The sequence below is a fragment of the Pteropus vampyrus genome, unplaced genomic scaffold, assembly GCF_000151845.1.
Source record: "Pteropus vampyrus isolate Shadow unplaced genomic scaffold, Pvam_2.0 Scaffold95, whole genome shotgun sequence".
NCBI classification, from domain to species: Eukaryota; Metazoa; Chordata; class Mammalia; order Chiroptera; family Pteropodidae; genus Pteropus; species Pteropus vampyrus.
In genome coordinates this window covers 758527-765414 of record NW_011888876.1, presented here as the reverse complement: position 1 = coordinate 765414, position 6888 = coordinate 758527, and positions in this window count along the sequence as shown.

Here is a 6888-nt window from a genome sequence, read left to right as displayed (position 1 = left end):
TTGTTTGTTTGTTTGTTTGAACATAGCCCTTCTGACAGGCACCAGCTCCTTGCTCACCCATTGCTGGACTGGAAGATGGTGAAGGGGCTGATGGACCGGCCCCCCACCCCCATCCCACCCCGCAGTAAGGACTGGAGAATCACCTAGATGGTAGCTATTTATTAATTTCAGCGGCCCCTTTAAGCCTGGGCTGCAGGCACATCGCCAGGCGGGCTCTGTTTGAAGCTCCCAGCTCTAATCTGGCTGCAGCAATCCTCCCAAATCAGGGTCCTGGGGTTGCTCCAGTGGCAGGGACCGGCCCAGCCCACAGAGCTCTCCCAGGGTTGGGGACAGCTGCTGGGCCATCCCCCCCACACCAGGCAAATGCATCACACACACACACCTCTCTGTGCGGCAAATATACACTCATCCTTCTCACACCCAACACTCTCGCACGTGGACCAGCATTATGTGTCTGAGGCCTGTGGGGCCCTGGCCCAAGGCTTGGCCCGCTCACCCAGGCCATTTCTCCTCGTAGGAAGGATTTCTCCAGAACCCTGTGGTTCTAGACTCTATGCCCCATTCCCTCAGTGCTCCAGGCTCTCCCCCATCCATGTGAGTTTAGAACCCTGAGCCCCCATAAGAGCTGAGATTGGGAGAGATAACCCACCCAAGACTCCCCCAGCTAGTGAGAGGAGTGGCTGGGATCTGAGCTGGTCTCTGGGGTGCTAGACTCTCCCACACGTCTATGCTTGCAGGCTGGATTAGCGGGCAACATCCTGCCATCTTTTCCCTGACACCGGTTTGGGCATTCCCCAAGGCCTTCTGGGGTTGGCGGGATGGCTCGCATCTCTGCCTGGCACACTATGGGGGTCCAGTTCACACTCCCTGGCTGATTGCATCAATGGGAGAGAACAGGTGGTCTCACAGTGGAGTTACTTGCATCTCAGGTGTCTCCAGGGACAGGGAGGGCACGAGAGAGATTAGAAGCCTCAGAGAGGACCAGTCCTTGAGACTCAGGGACGCTGGTGTCAGACAAGGTGTGGAATGGGCTGCTGAGGTCTGGGATCCCGTTCCAGAACTGTCTGTGTGACCGTGGGTGAGGCTCTCTACCTCTCTGGGCCTCAGTCAAACTAAGGGGGCTCAGTTCTCTGACTCCAAGGATTCTTCCAGGTGAAACGGACAAGGATTCTCTAAGCCTTTCATCCTCCCCCAAACCTCTCTTCAACACCAGCAGCTTCACAAAGGCTGTGCTGGGCTGTGAGAGCAGGTGAGCTCCCAGGACTGGGTGCCTGGTCTGAGGGAAGCCAGATGCAAATAACACCATCCCAGCACTAGGCCATGTGCCAAGGGAGGTGTTGGGCAGCTAATTAAAGTCACCATCTATTCACCACCTACTGTATGTGTCACCTTGTCATCTTGTTTAATCTGTACAGTGGCCTCACGAGGAGTTACCGTCCTTATTCCCATCTTCCAGATGACCCAAAGGGGCAGATGCCCCACCGAGTTCATACAGATGGCAAGTGTGAGCCCAGGAGGACCCCAGCCGCGGGACTCTGCGGGTGCCTTGGTGGTTGTTAGATAAGTCTTCAAAGTGGAGGCCTCCTAGGAGCTGAGTCTAGAAGGATCTTCCCAAGCGGTAACGAAAGGAGGCAGGAGGACACTCTAGGCAGCGGGCACACCCCGAGCCAAGGCGTGGTGGGCAGTGAGGTTGGGGCGCAGACCTCCTCTTAGCGCCCAGACGGTTCTACAGCAGCGGTCCCCAACCTTTTTGGCGCCAGGGACCGGCGCTTCTGAGAATCTAAGCCCTGATGATCGGAAGTGGAGCCGAGGTGACGATGCTAGTGCTGGGGGAGCTTCGCTCACTCGCCGCTCACCTCCTGCTGCGTTGTCCTGTTCCCAATAGGCCACGGGCCAGTACTAGTCCGTGGCCTGGGGTTTGGGGATTTCTGGTCTACAAGACGTGGTTCCAGTTACCCGGTGCTGGGTGACAAACCTCCCAAACGCGGTGGATTTGAACAGTAGTTTACACATCTCTCTCGTGATGCTGAGGTTGACTGGGCTCAGCTGGGCGGTTCTTGCTTGGGGTCGCTCATGCGGCTGCAGTCAGCAGCTGGGGTTATCTGAAGCCTCCACTGGGCCGGTGTCCAAGATGGCCCCATCTTGGTGCCTCATATGCCTGAGACTGGATTATGTATGTTGCAGCCCAAGCCTCTGAGAGGCAGGGAGTGAAGCTGCCAGGCTGGCTAAGGACGGCTCCTGGACTGTCCCAGGGTCACTTCCGCCATCCTATACTGGTCAAAGCAGTCATGTGGCCCGCCCAAACTGAAGGGAGGGGAGACAAGATCTGCTCCAGGAGGCCATGCCCCATGACTTGATGTCCGCAGGACAGAGGCCGGCAGGGCAGGGCTGACCCCGAGAGCAGGTGTCATGAAGCACTCTCGCTCCTCAGCCCTTGTTCCCTGGCCTAGATCAGCAAAATGGCCCTGGGGACAGTCTCTGAGCCTCTCAGACAGGTTTCATCACTCTTCAGCTGCATGTGACACCAGACACGTGACACCAGGCCTCAGGTTCCACCTCTGTAAGTCACCCCGGTGATGTTCCTGCCTTGAGAGGCCAGAAGGAGGAGTTGATAGATGCTGCTTCTCTCTCAGCTTCAGGTGGCTTCAGCATCATTTGGGGTCACTTTCCCCCCATCTGAGGTTCCAGCTAGAGCCCCATGGCTGGGGCAGGGGGGCTGGAGCTACAGGAGCAGGATCAGTGGAACAAAGCTGGGGTGTGGGACAGCTAGGGCACCCTGGAGAGTGGGGGGGATCCCCGGGCTGGTCCTTCACAGTGGCCCCTCCATGCTGTCCACAGACATCCGCACCAAACCAGTGAGTCCCCCGGACTCCATCGTTCCCCGGGGGAACCATCGCCCACCAGGCTCCCAGCCCTCCTGCTTCCTCTCCTCCTCTCGCCCCCCACAGCCCGCAGCCACTTTCTCCCTCAAGGAAACGCACATCCGCCCGCGTCTCCCAGCCGCCACCCCCTGCTCCTCCTTCACCTCCTGCCTGGATGGCATACCAGCCTCTTCCAGGGCCCCAGCCCCCAGCATGGTCCCCAAGGACCTCTCGCTCCATGCGAAACCCTGTAGGTCTAATGAGATGTCACCCCTGGCTCACAACGCCCTGGTAAGTCCTGTCACCCTGATAAAGTCTGCTCTTTCTCCTGGCTTTGAAGCCTCCAGAGACCCGGTTCCTGCCCACGCCCCCGTCTCCACCCCCTCCCCCTGCTCCAGCCAAACCAGTTACTTTCCAAGCCTCTGGGCCCTTGCACATGCTGTCTGCAGGCCTGGAATGTTCTTTCTTGTCACTGGGTCAGCTATTCATTCTTTAGGACTCAGCAGAGGGCTTCCCCTCCTCCAAGGAGTTGCCTCTGGCCCCTTTGGTCACATCTGTTTCGTCGGTCCCCCGGAGGGGGTGTGTGTATAGGTTGTCTCTAATCTTCTAGCCCAAGGCCTATCGGGAGGTGTGGTCCTCAGCGCTGGTGGAAGGATGGCTCAGTCCCCCTCCGGCCCCACCCCATCCCTACGCCCCTGCCCTTCCCTGGGGCTCGTGGGTCTTTTCTTTTCCCCATTCTCTCTGCGGCCTGGCGTTGTGCTAAGAGCACCCAGTTTGAAGTCACACAGAGTCCCCATCCCAGCTGTGATGCCTCGTGGCGCTGAGCTTCGCTTCTCCCATCTGCAGGACCGTCCTAAAGCTGCCGGAAGATTAAGGGAAGCGTTCGATAAGTGTTAACTATGATTGTTGTCGCCGTTGTTATATATTATCCAGCCCGGCCTGGCCGGTCGCAGTCACCTCCGAGTACAGGTCTGGGTCTCCTGTCACCGCAGCCCTCCGCTCAGAGCTGCACGCAACTCGAATCGTTTTTCCTTCACTTAGACTCAGTGGCTCCCCATCGCCTCCCCCCACGACATAAAAACTCCAGCGGATGTTTGAAGCTCTTCATGACTCGTCTTTCCGGATTTTCCTGTGAGGCTGCCCCTGACTAGTGGCCTCACAGAGACCTTCAAGGAGGAAGGGGCTTCCTCCCAGAGGGCCCCTCACTCCCCACTCTCCACCTCTTCTCCTCAAGGAGCTGGGCACTTGCCTCCCAGAGCTCCTGGCTCCCTCGGCTGCAAGGTGGCGCTGATACCAGTCCCTATGGTGATGGTCCCCTCGCAGGGATTGTGGGGGACAGGGGGACATGGCGCAGAGGGCTTAGCTTGGCGTCAGGCCTGTGTCGAATGCTGGAGCATCGTGGCCCGTTCGGTCCAGCCCACGGCCCTCCACGCAGGCTCTGGAGCGTGGCCGGAATCCACAGTGATCCCAGTCTCTTTGAATCCCCGTCTTTCCAGGCTGAATGTCACCCCGATTGTGTTGTAGAAAAAGGAAGAGAACGTCTGTCCTTTTTTTTAAAAAAAAAAATAATAACATTTTTCTTCATTTACAAAAGTAATCCATGTTAATTGTGGATCATTTTGAAATGAAGATAAGCCAAAGAGAAAATTCTAAATTATCTGTAATTCATCATCCATCCAGAAGCACTGTGAGCTTCTGACCTGAGCTTCGTAATGAATGTGCAGCTCTAGCTCTGCTTCGAGCTCAGGAGCAGATCACGGAGCACCCTCTGTTCTGCCACCTGATTCTTCCGCGCAGCTGATGAACCCCAACTTCTACAGCACTCTTGGTACTCAGAGAATGTGTCCTGACCAGCAACTGTGAGAAGCACAGGCTCTCGGCCCTGGATCCTAGAACCCGCATTTGCCCAGGGGTTCCCAGGCACAGTGCAGTCTGGGAAGCGGCTCCAAAGCCTCTTTCTAACGCAGCCGAGCGCCCCACTGTGTGGACATGCTCACGCTTGTTAAGCTAGCCCCCTAGCACTGAACACGGAGGCAGTTTCCAAGCTGGTAAACCACAAGCAATGCTACGGCGGTTGGCGTCATGAGTGCCTGAGCCCCGGGCACGTCACGGGTGTCCTCCTGGTACTCCCCTTGATTTCCTTCCCCACATTCACACCCCCCTCCTCCCTAGAACTTTCTAGTAGGATAGGGGGATAGGGACCATTTTCGTCCCTGCTCTGCAGAGAAATGAACTGAGGCTGGGGACAGGGTGACTACACTCTCTCCAATTCCACAAACGGCGGCCAGGCCGGGACTCAGCTGGGTGTGGCCAGGCCCTTTCCTCCATGCCCACCCTACTGGCCTGGGCTGTCGCTGAGCTTTCTCGCCCAGAACGTCAGCTACTGTAGGCACGTTGTGGGTCTCGTGCCTGCTCCAGGCTGGGAGCAAGGCAGCTCCCGGCCTGTCCTGTCCTTGCCCAGTGGGACCGGTTTGCCCTGATGATGGATGAGTGACAGACAGTGCCACACTTGGCTGGGCCGGATGGGGCAGCGTCGCTGGGTAGGAAATGGGAGAGGGGCAACGGGGGGCTTCCAGATGAGGGGAGAGCGGGGCTCAGGCCCAGAAGAGAGGAGGGGCAGGGAAGAACATCGGCAGGGGGACGCCCGGCTTTTTGGCTCCCGGTGCCTGGTGCCCAGTGCCCGGCGCCTGTGGCAGTAAACACAGCCATGTGAGCGTGAGTCCTTTGGGGGGAAACCCTTGGCGGGGAACAGAATGCGGTGATGGCAGCAGATTCTATTAAAAGCCATTCTCATTACTGTACCGTTAATTATTAATAGGATTGGGCAAATAAAGGATGGGAAAACCCAGCTGGGCCTGACTCAAATCTTGCCTCCGAAGCAAATGGCTTTTGGTTCACATCCAGGAGCCCCAGCCATGAACGTGCCTGTTGGAAAAGTAATGACAGCTGGAGGCTGCCACCGTGGGACAGGCACCACTCGTATCTGCTCTAAAAAGATAAGGAAGGTCGAGGAAGCCAAAGGAAGGGAACCTCTGTTCATTCTCCTGGGCTCAGCTCTTGGGCCTAGAGGACCGTGGTGTCCTTGGGCCTACACGACCGGGGTGTCTTTTCCTTTAGGACACGACGGTCCACCGGGATAAGCAGTGCAGACCTCGTCCTCTGCCCAGGCCCTGGGGCTCTTCAGCCTCCGAAGAGATCCAGAGAGGAACTTTCTCCTTGTAGTGTGGCAGAAGCCACAGAGAGAACAAGGCCAAGAGAGTGTTAGGTATGGACTGAGGAGACCTCAGAGAGAGAGACTGCACCCCTTTCCTGCTCCCATCTGCCTCGTCTTCATCGAACTCCTATCCACCCTTCAAAGCCCGGCTCATACAGCCTCTCCTCCAGGCAGCCCTACCTGGTCCCAGCGATGCTAACCACCAAGGATACAGACACTGTCTCTGGCCGCCCTGTCCCCAACAGGAGTCTAGCGAGGCTGTTAACGAAATAACCATCGCAAACCGTGAGGACAAATGGACACCATGCTCTAAAGCAGGGAGCTGGAAACCAGGCCCCAGAAGAGCAGGAGTCCCCACGACACTAACGCCCTCTTCCTCAGAACTACTTGGTGCCTGGAGCAAAGCAGGTGCTCAATAAACCTGTCTGATTTCATAGACGGCTAATTTGGGGGCATAAGAATGAAGTCTCCGAGATGGAGAGATCCCTGGGGAAGCCAGCTTTGTAGAGCAGAGGGAGGAAGGGGCGGGGCCTGGGTCCCCGCCCCGACTCCTCCTCCCTTTCGAAGCTCTCTGGTTTATTACCTGACTTAGCATGACATCCATCACCAAGCCGGGCAGGGAAGGCAGTACTTTTTTGGGGAATAAATAAATGAGTGAGTCGGGGTTTTTTGTTTTTTTTTGTTTTTTTAACCAAACAAACAAACAAAAACACTACAAACCTGTGGATTTCTATGTAAAATGGCATCTAGAAACCCCTTGATACGATCACTCTTATTTTTTCCACTAAATGCCCATGAAGACAGAGAGAAAGA